The sequence below is a fragment of the Miscanthus floridulus genome, chromosome 2 (genome assembly GCF_019320115.1).
Source record: "Miscanthus floridulus cultivar M001 chromosome 2, ASM1932011v1, whole genome shotgun sequence".
NCBI classification, from domain to species: domain Eukaryota; kingdom Viridiplantae; phylum Streptophyta; class Magnoliopsida; order Poales; family Poaceae; genus Miscanthus; species Miscanthus floridulus.
The window spans coordinates 50,394,562-50,410,360 of record NC_089581.1 but is presented as its reverse complement, the minus strand read 5'-3'; the positions used below and the strand labels follow the sequence as shown (position 1 = coordinate 50,410,360).

At 42.3% G+C, this 15,799-nt stretch overlaps 1 long non-coding RNA gene across 1 annotated transcript; it reads left to right on the top strand.

The window, feature by feature from the left end:
* Nucleotides 1-6,990: 6,990 nt before the first annotated feature.
* On the top strand, nucleotides 6,991-8,043 carry LOC136538756 (uncharacterized). The gene is made up of 3 exons (XR_010779459.1): nucleotides 6,991-7,241; nucleotides 7,751-7,844; nucleotides 8,017-8,043. It is a non-coding gene; the product is annotated as an uncharacterized lncRNA (long non-coding RNA).
* The last annotated feature ends 7,756 nt before the right edge of the window (nucleotides 8,044-15,799 follow it).

Sequence of the window (15,799 nt, the reverse complement as noted above, 5' to 3'; positions counted from 1 at the left end):
TTCCTTAATATTTTTTATTAATTATATTTTCTATTTAATTGTTATCAATTATTCTTCTATATATTTCATACCTTCCATGATCTTAGGGTGATGTTCACTTGAACAATTTCTTCAAGACTGTTCTCGTAACATTTATGAGGTACATTTTAAATTATCATAATATTCATGAGATGCTCCCATAGTATTCTTTATGTTTTCCGCGGAGATTTAGATTTCCACCAATGTATTCATGTTCTATGCATGGTTGGTTTTATAAGTTCTTGTAGTACCCATGAGATATCGCTAATGCTCCTATCAGGATGTCCGTCTGTCCGAACATGATGGGCCCACCTCGCGCCGCGCGCCCCTGCACCTCACGCCTCGCCTGGTCGCACATGACCCGCCTCAAGCTGCGTGCGCCCCTGCACCTCACGCCTCGCACGGTCGCACCGGACCCACCTCGCTCCGCGTGCACCCTGTGCCTCGTGCCGCGCACCCCGCCCGTGCCTCGTGCCGCCCGCGCTCGCGCTGCACTCCCCCGCGCCGCGTCAACTTGCCTCCATTGGGCGGCAGCAAGTAGATGAGCACTTGTTGCAACCGTATGTTTCATGCGTTTCATGTGTATGTTGCATATGTTTCATCTAGATGTTGCAAAAGTAGATCTATTATGTATTTTATATTGTTCAAATAATATACATAGGATGTTCGATTCTTATTATTTTTATCAATTATGTGGCTTTCTCTTTTTATGTCATGTTTCTTTCTATTTCTATTTTCTTTAAATTTATTTATTATTCTATTTAATTGTTGTTATTTATTTATTTTTTTCTTTTTGTTATATGTCTCATAGCAATTTTTTAGTGATATTCACTTAACTATTTCTTCCATAGTAAAATAAGACGGTTCTCGTTGGAAGCTGTTAAAACCCACGGGAGTATGCACGCATCTTCAATTTTGTAGCATCCGTGGCTTCTCTGTAGGCCGACACGTTGTTTCGGCCACAAAAAATCCCTCCGTCTTGTTTAAAAATAACCCACAATCCAGTTTAATAGCCCCACGCAGTATTCATGTTTGGCTTTTTTTTTTAAAAAAAAAACCCTGATGTAAATTTTATTCAAACCCGAGGAACAGAAAATTCGACAAATACCTCTCTTTTTTTTGTATAAACCTCCCCATGGGAAATTTTGTGGAGAACCCCTCCATCCAGCCCAAACCATAACCTCTCGTGTTCCTCCTTTTCCTTTCTCTCTCTTCTCCCTGCCGCCGTTGCCGCTTGCTCGTGTCAAGTTCACTGTTCACATGGTGGATCCACCAGGTGCTCCCCTACTCCGAAGTCTCCATCCTCTTGCCCTTCCCCTCCTACTTTACATCCCTTTCTTGTTACCAGTATAATGTCCGTGCTAACGCTATGATAAAATTTCAGGGATGCATATGAAAACAACCAAGCGACAAAATTTCAAGAAAAGAAAACTTATAAAAGAGGAATTGTGGCTTACATTAAACTTCCGACTTTTTTGAAGTAGTAATTCCATTACTCAGTTACTGGTGCCAAATTGGCAACCACATCCATCTATACAATTTAGAATATTGTAAAACAATATGACAATACCCTGATTTAGAATCAACTACCAAGTTGTTGTACATTGGGCTACATTACAAACTCCTGAGGAATGAAATACATAAATAATTTTCAGTTATGAGCTAATGTCTCCATCTCCCACATCAAACCACTTTCAGAGCTTGTGATCAAAGTACGTTGACACTTGCCTTACTCTCTTACCATCGTCAGAGTCCCTGTTTCTTGTGTACTGGGATGCTTAGTATAATCTCAGCATCTGCCCATTTCCCATGGTGAGTTTTCTTGAAATAAATCTAGAGTAGATCTTTAATCACAAGCACAAACAGGCTGGAAGGAATGGCATGTAGCTCGGGCAGATCTTTTGATCAGATGGAATCACTGAAGTTGGTGTGTAGATTGTTATTATTTTTTAAAAGGTGAATCTAGAATTTTTCTCATTGGTACACTTGAAATTGAGCTTATGAAATGGACTGCACATGAAGAGAAAAAGAAGTGTTTACACCAGCCCACCTTCTCCATTAATGAATCTGATCCCATACCAATATTATTTGCAACAAATAAATGGCAGACATATTCATTACGTGCTATTTGAATCATAATAAAATCCACTAATGGAGCCATTGCTACAAGAAAAGTAGACGTAGTAGAAACCAGCGATGGTTAACCCACAGTCAGCTCCAACATTGACAAACTATCGCTCTTTCCATCTCTACATGTAGCATCAGAGAAATAATAAATAAAACACTTATACATACACAAATGAACAGGTAAGGTAATCCCATACCATAAATATATGAGGATAGTTGCTAAAGTCCAGAGACTTGCCATCATCTGTCTCAATCTAACTTTGCAGGAAGGGCATAAGAACAAATAATCAAAAGATTCAATGTGATGAACAATACTACCAAGTTTGGTAATCAATTAACAGAAGAGGTGTAAATGATGGAAACTTGGACCAATGTCTTATATCATCCTCTGGTCTGCAAACAATATAAGAAAGATGTTTTCACATGTAAGTTTGGAATGTTGTGAGTCACCAGGATATACATAGAGATGGTATGAGTATAGACATAAACACTCACGATGCCTCCCACTTGCAAGTGAAAAATGTGTAATTTATAGCATCCACTATCTACCCTTCATAGAATGTCACTACCTATGGACAGAGCCAATACATGACATTAAAAACATCGCTTATCTCTGTATTTTTTTTAAATCTAGTCATACATTGTCAAGTGGCAACACATTTAATTCTCAATTAATTTTTAAACAGTTGATGGTGCACAATATTTATTTAGCAAACCTATAACTAACATTGTCTTCAATGCATAACATTAGATTTCAGATTCGAAGTGGAAGAATAAATGAGTACTCACATATGTATCTGCTAAGGGAACATTAAGCGCTTCCACCTGAAAGAAACATACAAGCAAATGTAGTCAATGCAACATATATCCCAGAATATCAAATGGAAACTGAAATACAGCTGCATTTTGCACAATTTAAAGCTGACACAATGCTCATTAGTAGTAGCCTGAGCTATATAGAAGAATACAGCTGTATTTTGCACAATTTAAACTATAACCTATATCCTAGAACATCAAATGGAAACTGGAAGATAAACAGCACTACAGTATTTTTGATAGTACACATCAACAATGATTCTGCCTTTTCTAGACATGTCAAAATTCTAAGGAAGGTCCTAATCATGGTATATAAGCATCCTCCAACATACTAATGTGTGCACTGAGCAGAGTAGGATAAATATTGACTATGCAAGCACCTATATTTTTTAACCATTAAACCCAACAAACACCACAGCCAGAATCCTGTAAAGACACAATGTCACCTCAAAAAATTCTCATTGGACAAAATAACTGTCCCAAAAGCTGATTATTAGTCAAAGTTTTAGAAATAGCTCAAAAATAAGCCTATCATCAATTTGCATAGAACTGAATTAATTGACATGGAAAATCAATTATTTATTTTTGAACGTAACATGGAAAATCAATTTGAGCTCCATGGTCTTAGGTTTATTCACTTCATCCTAATCACTGAAGATGGTCCAGATGATCTGGAGCGTCACTTCCTGTAGGCATTTCCACAAATAGTTGGTAAGCACAAGACATATGAAGGCAGAGGACGAACCATGCAGAAGCAGATCAATCCACAGAACACTCTGCAAGCACTGCCAAAGCGAAGGAAAAAAGATATGTGTATTTTATTTAGCACCAACTTGCCAAAATATGAACATCAAGCGAAGATGGAAGACCGCTCACCGAAGTGATCTCTTTGGACGGAGATCGCTCGCCGGTGCCAGCGGTGGATGTGCCCACAGGGTCCGGGCGTCCGGCGATGCTCTCTTGATGGTGGCCTCAGATCCACGGGAGCCCCTAGCTGGGCAACATCTTCGCTTCAACGCGAAGGTGAAGAATGGGGCAACGACGACGGGTCGCTATGGTGGTGGAGATGGCGCAGTTGCCCTCCCCTCGTCGACGAGGAAACAGGCGTAATAGACCGAAATGGAGAGGGCGTTGCGGGAGGGAAGTCCAGCTGCGGGTAAACTAATGTGGGTAAAACCTCTACATCTCATACAACTATGAGGCTGTGAAAAATGAAGTACCTCTACTCCAGGAGGCTTGATTTGTCCCAAAGCTTTAGCTGCACTGAATACAGCTGCAGAGCCTCCCATATCAAATTTCATCAGCTCAATGCTGTAGCCTGGCCCAGTCTTAATGTTGTAGCCACCACTGGATTCATAGACAAATAAGCATTAGAAAAATAACAAACTGTTCCACCTTCATGTCTACTTCTAGTTTTTCGGAAAGCCACTAAATATGTTGCAAGTACTACAAAGTACAAACCTGTCAAAAGTTAAACCCTTCCCAACAATAGCCAACTTTCTCTTGACGTTCCCATCTTCAACTCTTTTCATTTCTATACATCTAGTACTGTGGTAAGGACATTTGCAAAGAGTTCACAAGCACCCTCCGTATATGACACGTGACGAAAGATCATTAGCATAAGTTTCTGTTGTATCTGCTGTCCTCATAAGGTTCTTGTGATTCAGACTGACAGAAAATTCAGGCTCAATCCATGCACTTCATAACCATCACAACAGAAAAGAAAAAGAAACCTATGCAGGAGAATCAACCTATACAAGAATAAATCAACAAAAAATAGCAATACAAAAAAGCATAAGTAATCTGAATGGTTACTATTTCTCGACAACAAGTTATGTTGCCTGTAAAGATTTTTTTGTTTGTTATTAGCATGTATGGCCATGAATTGTGCTAATTCCTTTAGGTTTTCCTTTTTTGTTTGAGGTCATGGTGGTGCAATGGATTGGATTCTCCAAAATATATATTTTTTCATTTTTTTCTTGGAAGGTTACGTTAGGTGTAGATGGGGATCTCGATCCATGCACTCCATAACCATCACATCAGAAAAAAAAAGAAGAAGTCTGTGCAGGAGAATCAACCTACAAGAATAAATCAACAAAAATTAGCAATAAAAAAGCAGAAGTAATCTGAATGGTTACTATTTCTTAACAACAAGGTATGTTGCCTGAAAAGAACTTTTTGTTTGTTATTAGCATGTATGGCCATGAAAGACTTTATCTGTTTATCTGTGTGTCATCAAGTTAACATGAACACATAAATGAAAATCCTAACGGGTTCACATTTTGCAACGCCACTACCAAGCTAACACAATAGTACTACTATACTACTACTATCGAACAAAGGAACATATTTGCATCGTGAACCCAATATATTCTTTTCATGTCACCATTGATCCATCATTTGTGGCAACTAAAAAAAGTGCCAAGAGATTTACGGGTTTCAAAAAAGCAAACATTTATGCTCCTGAGATCTCACATCACCTAACGTAACCTTCCAAGAAAGAACTGGAAAAAAAATCTATCTTGAAGAATCCAATCCATCGAACCACCGTGACCTCAAACAAAAAAGAAAAACCAAAAGCAATTAGAATAAATAAGAACTCACAGCAGCTTCTCCTCGACGATGATGAACTCAGCAAAGGACCCGATGTCGGCAAAGGAGCAAACACGGTCGCCAGGCTGGAGCCTACGCACGTCGTGCCCGACTGCTCGATCCCACCATGCCAGAGTAGTTGGATCCAGGCGCGAACGACAGCGGGGCCACTCGTGGTACTTGCCCTGCACGTGGAGGAACGTGGTGGAGTTGAGGCTGGTCACCGCGATTCACACTCGTACAGCCGTCGGCGACGAGATCTTCCGCACGTGGCGAATGGAGGAGGCTTAAGCGGTTGAGCCGAACAACGTGGCGGGGGCAGCACGCGCTGCCCAGGAAGCCGAACGCGGAGGTGGCGGTGCGTACGGCCCTGGCAGGCGCGCGTAGAGGTTGCGGCACATGCGGCATTGGTAGGCGCACGCGGAGACGGCGGTGTGTGTGGCCCCGGTGAGGGCGCCACCGCGTGGCATGGGGCAGGTCGGCAAATGCGGCTCGGCGCGACCTGGCGAGAACCGATGCAGTGTGGACTGGGCCGGGGCTGCGAGCACGACTGGCATGGGGAGCTGCGTGGCTTGGAGATGGGCGGCGAGCGGCACTGGCGGGGAACCCTAGCCGTGGGACGGGAAGGGTCGCGAGTCACGAGACTGGGAGGGTTCGCCGAGCGTGGAAGCAGTCGCAGTGTCTGTGGTGTCGTGTGAGAAGAGGGGGAGGGCGCGAGGGTGAGGGGGTGAGAAGCCTCGCATCACACTTCTTCTCTCGGTCCTTGGATCTGACGTAGTTCTTTCGTGAGCCTTTGATTTTAATAGTGGTAAATTCTTGTGTGCAATTTTCTAGGTGTATAAAGGTTGGACTACTCAGCGAGGGACGTTTTCCTTGGTGGATCTAAAATAATTCTAACTGGTGGCGGGGAACCCTAGCCGTGGGACGGGAAGGGTCGCGAGTCACGAGACTGGGAGGGTTCGCCGAGCGTGGAAGCAGTCGCAGTGTCTGTGGTGTCGCGTGAGAAGAGGGGGAGGGCGCGAGGGTGAGGGGGTGAGAAGCCTCGCATCACACTTCTTCTCTCGGTCCTTGGATCTGACGTAGTTCTTTCGTGAGCCTTTGATTTTAATAGTGGTAAATTCTTGTGTGCAATTTTCTGTATGTATAAAGGTTGGACTACTCAGCGAGGGACGTTTTCCTCGGTGGATCTAAAATAATTCTAACGGGTCAATTATAGTAGAAGAAGATATTTGAATGCTTGAATACAATACTGTTTTGCTAGATCTGCAAGGAAGATTGAGGATCGAAGATAGGGTGCTGAAGAAACTGTGGTATTTCCATTGTTTTTTTTTTCGGTCCAGCATGACATCTTTGCGTCAGATGGATGAACCATGGGTTGTCAACTGGCTCATACGATCTTGTGGTTCCCTCATTGCTATGTCCCGATCTCTTTGACGGCTTCGCTTCTCCTCGCAAAGCGGCGCCGAGTGGCAACTGCTGCGGCGTGAGGTGGATCCAGCCGGTGCTGGAGAGACAAACTGCGGCGGCCATTCCTCTGCACGCTGTTCCTTGCCCCAGAGCTCCTGGCCTCGTGGCTCCTCCTCCCAAAAGCCACCAAAAATGATACTATACCTGAAAGCCTCCCTCATTGCTATGGTTCTATTGATCCTACTGATGTTGTTCAGTTTTAGTGAGGTTACTTGCTTGAGGTACCATGTTTTAATAGCTTGAGCTGTAGCGTAAAAACAATTTCTCTTTGTTTTGTTATTCCTCTAGGTAATTTGCAGACAAATGAATTATGTGGCTAGCATTCATGTTTATATTTATGTAATATTTCATCCTCTTTTAGGAATAATTGAGGATTCAAATTGTTCAGTGCTATTTTGTGTATTATTAGAACTGTTGCTGCCTTCTCCTATTTAAGTGTGCCATCCCTACTTGGTACATCCTTCTACTAATCTGGTTAGGAAAAAAAAATTGTGTTGGTCCGCCCTTAGAAATACCAGTTCTTATTCATGGGGCTTTTCACATGGTAAAGAATAATGCCGATTATATGTCTTTGGAAAGGTTTTGCTATTTAGCTATGAATATTATCTCCTTTTGTTCCTGAAGTAACCACTCCATTGTTCAATGTTTACATTTCTATTTGGATTAACTTATGTTGGGAGTTCTGTATGTTCCACTAGATTTAAGTAATGAACCACTTCTCTTCCTCCAGACAAGTACTTCCCTGAAATTCATACTACTGAACCAAAATGATGCATTTGGACAAGGTTGCAGGAGGTGGTGCTACCGTCATATATGTAGAGACTGTAAGCCTGAATTACATGCAGACCATTCTTCAAGTTTCTTTGCACCTTTTGATACCTTTTCATCTTTTGGATTTACGATGAAATGGGTTTCTAGAAGGAGCTAATATTTAATGATAAAATGTTCCATCCGTGAGGTGCATGGTACAATAATCTCATACTCGTTGCATACCAGGTTGGTGATTTGGGATATGCTTCGGGCGTACCCAGCGCAGAGAGCTCCCGCTCTGTGCGAGGTTTGAGAAAAGGTATTAGTGATAAGTTTTATCCTCGCACGTGCAATACGAGAGCTCTCTACGAGGTCTGAGAAAAGGTATTAGTGATAAGCCTTATTCTCGCACGTGCAATACGAGGTGCTTCGGAGCTAGGAAATTATGCAGAGTAGAGTGGAACTTCCAATGAGGTGGAGGTTCTACAGTATGCTAGAGTACTTCTGCAGGTAAGAACAGTAGAACCTTTCAGCTGTCTATCTATTCTATTCATTACATATATCTTTAATGAATATATTGTAAACTCGTGCAGCGAGCTACCACTGATCCTGATGGCCGTAAGAGGGCCCTTCTTATCGGAGAAGGTATTGCTAACTTGACCGATGTTGCTGCTACATTTAGCTGCTACATTTTGTTTCTGAAAGTGTTATTGACTTATTGTACATTTGTGCTGCCTCTTTATGCCATCGTACATGTCTTTCTATTATTTAGTTCATTGCGATGCCCTATTTATATTATATCCATTTGTTTCTATGGAGTAATTTTATAACTGTTAGATACATACCTAATATAAAGGAATCATTTAGCATTAGCCATTGTCAAATCCATGTTGATATCTTGGGGTTTGAATGTGGATATATATGTTGGCTTAGAAGGTCCCAGTGCATTACAAGTGCTAATATCCACCCATTGCGCATCATGTAGTTAGTGCATTACAAGTGCTAATATCCACCCAGTGCACATGATTTAATTAGTCACCAGGGATCCTTGGAGGCAAATAGTTATAGGGGAAAAACAATGTTATGGTGTACATCAGATTTCACTATTATGTCTAATACTTGGATATATCGTGTATTGGCGTTTTATTGTGCATCCTCAGTTGATGAATCCACCTAGGGTTAACATGGTTAAACAGAATGCGAACTGCACAATTTTCATCTGATTCTATAATATGCTCTCTGTCATTTTTTATAACTAATTCTGTACTCTGCTCTCTACCTCTGTCATGCTTGATAACTGCGTCTCTGACAACCTTTTCAATTTACAGGTCAATTCAACTATTCACCAGTGTCCAAAGTTCAACATCAAGGGACCATGCCAGTTGCCATTGTGATGATCAGCTGTGTTTTCGAAAATCGCATGGCAGCAGACTGCAAACTTTGTAGTTTGTCATTCTTTTGCTGTGATATGCGGCATATGCTTGACCGTAGGTGTTGACAACGTAGTGACAGTGACAATGACCGTATATAAATTAAACCAATGTTTCTGACCAGCTCTTAGTATTACCATTTAATTTATAAAACCATCTCAATGGTGGACTATAACTTTTGTTTTTGAAGTCATTGCAAGCGCCCGATGCTCTAGTAGTATTTGGCTCTTGACTTGCTGAATCTTGACTGAAAAACACTGTTTTAGCTGAAATATTGTGAGAGAAAAATACTGTTTTTGCTGAAAAAAGAAGCCAAATAAGCCGGATATAAAGTAAGCCGAACGAGGCCTTTATGAGGTGAACTTTGAATTATTATTATAGTATTCATGTGATGTTCTACGATAGTTTTTTAGTATTTTGTAGATATTCTATGATGCATTTTGAATTTTGCTCATAATCTTCATGTTCCATACGTGGTATATTTTTGCAATGTTTTTATAGTATCCATGAGGTGTTTCATGGTGTATCATGTGTACCTGTACCTGTATTGAGATTGTCCTAAATATTCAGTTCGTTCAGCTGGCTGTAGCTGTAGCTGCGGCTGCTGGTATTGATCTAACTTCACTTTTAAGTTGTAATTTTCATAAACACCTATCCATCTCCCCTATAGGCAACATCCTCGTTTCTTCCACAGGCCCAAGTAATACATCAACCATGTTAAACCAATTATAGGGCATCGCCTCACCTCGCTCAGTAAGGCTAGCCTTGCCAGTATCAGAGAGTGGTTCTGGCTCGCCCAAGTTAGAGACAGAAGTTCTTGACAACACATAAATCGAAGGAGCGAGCAAACAAACCAAGCGCAAATTTTCTTGCCTAGGCTAGCAAATAAAGCAAGCGGCAGAGGCAAGATATATCTATATGGTCCTCTCTGTTTACTTTCTTTTACTAGGACATATTAACTGCAGCAGTGATATAGTTTACAAGGGATGGATAGGGTGTTTTGACTTTTGACTATTCATTTAGGAAACCAGGAGTTAGGAGGAAGGTTTGTACAGGGATAGATGGCGTTTGTATGCTTCTGGGGTATGCATAGCCTCACCTATCTTCCTTCAGTTTAAGAGTCGTTAATTCCTCCTAGCTTGATCCAAAACCCATGCGTTAGGGGCAACTACATCGGAGGTCAGAACAGAGATTTCACCACTGAAGTGTATATGTATAATGCGAGGTCAAGTTTCAACGTTTGCTTATTGTTATTAAGGGTTGTGTGCAACACTGTCTTGCGCCACATCAAACTAGCAAAGCCATGGTCGCTTTATGTCAATTAGCCGGAGCATATCTCACCTGATAGAATAGAAACATGTCCAGATCTGATCTTAGTCCCACATGCATGCTGTGCCATCATGCTTAGCGAGAGGCTCATCACTACCACGGACCTGAATATCATTGAGGGTCGAAAATCCTGAAGGAAAGCCCTGAAACCGTCAAGGAAATCAATACTGGCAGCTAGTACTCAAGAAATGGCCGCAAGGGTAGGGAGTTAGCACCGCCAAGGTAATACAAATGAACCGTCAAAAATAGCTTTATCTGAGGGCTCACACCCAGGGTTTTGACCCCAAGGAATTTTGTGTGTTCCTTGGCATACATGTTACAGGGGTTTAATTGACCAAGAAAATATTGATCATTCATTATAAATGTAGACCAAAACAAATATCAGGATAGAGGCCACAATTAAACCAAACCGCTAGATTAGATAACACATCCAATATCCATTGGTTCATTACATGTCCATTTTGCAAATATAAGATTTAGCTAGCTAACAACAGTGTATCATCCTACGTGTCAGCAGTATAGCAGATTTGTGGCTTTGCAGATGCGCAGCCCGGCAGCCCTCGTAGGAGGACGGGGGATGGCCGTACGAGGGCAGGTGGGCGCTGGGGCTCACCTCATCGACAGTGGCGGCATGCTCCAGGTCGGCGCTAGGGTTCACCTCATCGACAGTGTCGGCATGGTCCGGGTCGCCGCCCGTCGTCCGTGCAGGAACCGCCGCTCACCTGTGCAGGAGCCGCCACCCGCCCACGCAGGAGCCGCTGTGCAGGAGAGTTGCTCGATTTTTTTCTATCGGAGAGAGTCGCTTGAAGTGGGAGACGCGGAGGGGGCGAATGGATAAGCCAGGCACGTACGTGTACGTGTGGTGGATGGTTAAACTGTTGGTTTGATCTCTCAACCACAGTGGCCCAACGGCCACTTGGGCCTTGACCTCACGCCCTGATCGGGGGCGCCTAGTCCTCTATGGCTGGCGGGCCCCTGCACACTGCGCATTAAATAGAGGTGGGGTCGGCAGCTCTCAGAAAAGAGGTTCGCCTGAGCTGTACGCCCCACCTAGAAACCCTACTCTGATCTAACAGCGGGGCGCAGGCCAGTGACGGGAAGAAGCACCGCCGCCGCCACTTGCACTGCGCCACCACGGGTCTTCACTGCGTCGCTCTCTTCTTCTCCGGACGATCGCTGCCTAGCGCAGAACTTCACCGATGAACCTGAATGGCCGGATCCCCTACTCAATGGATGGTCAGTGCCTAACCCTAGCTCCTACATCTCCCTCTCTCTCTCTTTGGTCTCCTACTCCCGAAGGAAGCTCCAGGTCTATTGATTCAACTGCTAAAGAATAACCCACTGGATCCACATCTAGATGATCTAAAGAGTCCTTAACAATGGTATCCAGAGCCGTTCTAGTATGTGGATCTTGTCAGGGGCTAGAAACCCAGAAAGGGGAGGGGTACCCATAACCCTAACCCTAACAGAAGGGAAAAGACATGGACGGACGGTCCGGGGAAGTCTTACCAGGGCTTCCCCGCCGCCGTCACTACCGCCTCACGCGGGATGGAGCACCCGCCGCAGGTTTGCTGACGCGCGGGAAGAGATGGATTAGATCTTTTCGGATCTGAACATACAGACTAGGGTGTTTTCACTAACCCTAACCCTAAATGGGTGATAGAAACAGAGGGGCTCGGATTCAAGAAAACGACGAGATCCGAACCCTAACCCACTACAGACTCGGGGAAGAAGAAGAACAAAGTGAATCCCTAACCCTAGATCCAATCCCCATCCCCAAATCGGTCAAAACAGAGAAAAAGAAAAGCAAGGCCAGTGGCTTACCTCACCGCTGCCATCTCCGCCGTCGTGCGGGAAAGACCGGACCGCGCCGGTGTTTCGTCGTCGAGGTGCATCCGCGCGGGTACGGGTACAGGGCGCCGACACGGAGCCGCTTGACGGCGGCGCGCTCTCCCGACGGGGAGCGCGCTCGCCGGCAAGAGGGCCCGCGGTGGCACCGTCTTCGTTTCTCCTCCGGCGCGGCTTGCTGTCACTCGTGTGCGGCGCGCTGCTGAGAGAGAGACGCGTGAGAGAGACGGGGAGAAAGAAATGAGCCTAGGGTTCAGAGGGAGGCCGGCCGCGGCGCGGTTTTGATCAGGCGATACGGCCGGACGGCCGTCGGATTTGATCCGACGGCGTGGAATGACCGGGCCACTCAGCGGCCCAGGCGGGATTGAGCTTTTCCTAGGCCCAGGCCCAGGTTGCGGCCTAGGCGCGGGGAGGAAGGCGCGCGCGTTGTGGTGGGCCGTGCGCTACTGCTACTTGCGGGCCGCGCGCTGCTGTTAGCATATGGGCCGAGCGCGTGAGCAGCTGGGCCGCGTGCACTGCTGCTGATGGGCTCCGGGCTATACAGTGCTGGACCGGGCCAGAATGCACAGTGATGATTAAAAAAATGTTTTATTATTTTTCAGAAGCAAATTTTGATGATTTCATTCAAAGAATGATTTAAAATCTCTGATGATTATTGCACCAACGTGTTAGAATTTTCAGAGAGTAGAAAAGTACAGTAAAATGCTTCTGAAAAGTAGAAAAAATTTTTGTCAATTTTCCGCTGCAAAGTTAAAGGTTTATTGTCTTCTAATTTGAAGAGCAGTTATAGTTATTCAGTAAATGATGAAAAGTTTATCCTCCAATTAAAAATTTTCCAGCTGGTTCTAATTTTTAATTGGAGGAATAGACGGTTGATAGTTAAGATAAATTATAATATTATTATTTTCTGACCAACGTTGATGATAACAATATTATAAGTTTATTTATGAGTTTAAGTTGAAAGTTAAATTATGGTATTGTTATTTTCTGACCAACAGTTGATGATAACAATATTATAATTCTATGAGTTTTATGTTTAAAGTTTAAATCTCTGATGAATTTTGCATCAAAGTGACCAATTTTTCAGAGAAAAGATAAAGATCAAGGAATGCTCTTAAACTAGAGAAATGTAATTTTATGTTTCTGCTACAATGAAGTTGATTGTCTTTAATTAAATTCGAACCAACGGGAGAATTTAATTTTGAGGAGCAGTTCTATGTTTTATTCCATTTTCTGCCCAACGGTGATGTGGAATTAATGTAGAAGAATGATGTTTTATTCTATTTCTGCCCAACGGTGATATAGAATAGAACATAAAGTTTTCAAAGTTTAATGAGCATTATTATTGAATATTTTTCAGACAAAAGACCTCCATGCTTTCATTCTTGAAGGCAGAAAGAGAAATGAGCTGGGTACTTGTGACTCAGATGATGAAATGCCTAAGGGCAAGTTATGTATGAAAGAATGCCATTGGTTAAGGGACTGTGTTCTCTTTAAAGAATGGCTTCAAAAGAAAAGAATTCTAGGATATTGATCCAAGAAAAGAGATAGATCAATGAGAGTCTTCATTGAGAAATGTCTTTTATGTACTCTCTGTGGAGAAGAATTTATTTTCAGTTTCACTTATGAGAGTTGTAAAAGTCATATACATGTTAATTTGACTAACATTGGATTACACATGTGTGTTAAAAGAATATTCGGATTTATTTCTGAATTTGATGATTGAACACGAGCCAATCCTGGCAATTATGTCCGTTCAAAGGAATATCTCGCATGGCTGGAAAAAGTTTGTGATAGTACCCGCATGGCGGGAAAAGTTTGAGAAAATACCCGCATGACGGGGTAAAGTTGGCATAGTACATATGTTAACCAATCCTGCATGGCGGGAGAGTTTGGCATAGTACTTATCCCGCATAGCGGGAGGAGGATGTGATGATTCATATGCTCTAAAGAAATATCCCGCACATGGAGAGAAGTTTGGGATAGCTCTTATGCTATTCTAGTATTTACCGTACACTCTGATTGTGTCATGGTCATAAGTACTCAATGAGTTTGAGAACAAAAGAAAGTTGCATGTGAACCAAGAGATAAGAATGATATGCAAGTGTGACTTGCAGAAGTATTGATAATAATAGACTATGTTGAGTTTTGAAAGTGTAATGAGGAAAATGTACTTCCATACGAATTTTGTTTGCATGATGTAATCATGTGGATGAAGTAAGTAATCAAAGTTTCCTCATTCACAAGAGTTCTGAATGTTTCGAAATTGTGGTAGAAAAGTTCATACCACATTTCGAGGGGGAGAAATGTAAGATTAAGAAAGATACTTCCCATACTTCAGATAATGCAATGCATACTATGCATTGAAGGTAAAAGTGATCTATAAAAGATGAATGTGATCGTTGAGGGAGTAAGACGGTCATAATAACGATACCCCTAAAGTAAAGAAATAGCTAAATTCCTAGACTTTTTATAGTTCCGATGGGAAGATAGCATAGTCAGCTAGTATTTATACTAGATGACGCCATATGAGTTTTAGCAGATTAAACCCAAAATAAGAAATTTGAAGATACCACCATCTTTACAGAAGATGGAGTAATCTGGGGGAGCATGGTATGTAGATACCTAAAGCTTGAATAGAAGTGGGATTACATATCCACTACAAGTGTTTTTAGAGCAACAAATTGCTTTATACATGCTGATGTTGTATGACATATACAACACCAGATGTTAGCTCTTAAAGAGGATGAATAAGTAAACAAGGATCTTGTGATACAGGAGGGCTATAGAACAATTGCCTTTTGGCAATGAAGAGTAACAATAGCCCATATGAAAGAAGTGCCACGAGGCCCTAGAAGGTCTCAAAGAATAAGAAAATCAGAATATTTATGGTGACTAAGAAGTAAAAGTTAAGAAAGAAATTCAAATAGAGAGTGATTCCACCTCATTTGAAGAAGCCATGAGAGGCGTTCACTCATCTAAATGGCAAAGCAAGTAAATGAAATGAAATCGATAAATACCAACGATGTTTGGGACTAGAAGAAATTCCTAATGGAGCCAAAACAGTAGGCTATCAATGGGTCTACAAGACAAAGGTGACTCCAAAGGGAATATAGAAAGATATCAAAAGGGAATATGGAAAGCTATAAAGCGCCACTTGTGGTGAAATGATTTACATAAAGAGAAGGAATAGATTATAATAGCATGCAATGATTCTTTTAGAATCATAATGGTAGTTAGTGGCACATTACGATTTATAGTTACATCAAAAGGATGTAAAGACACATTCCTCAACGAGGACTTATATGGAAAAGTTTACATGGCATAACTCAAAAGGTTTTATCGTAGAAGGAAAAGAACGTAAAGGGATGTTGCCTAAAGAAATCCATTTATGGATTAAAGCAAACTTCAAGACAGTGGTT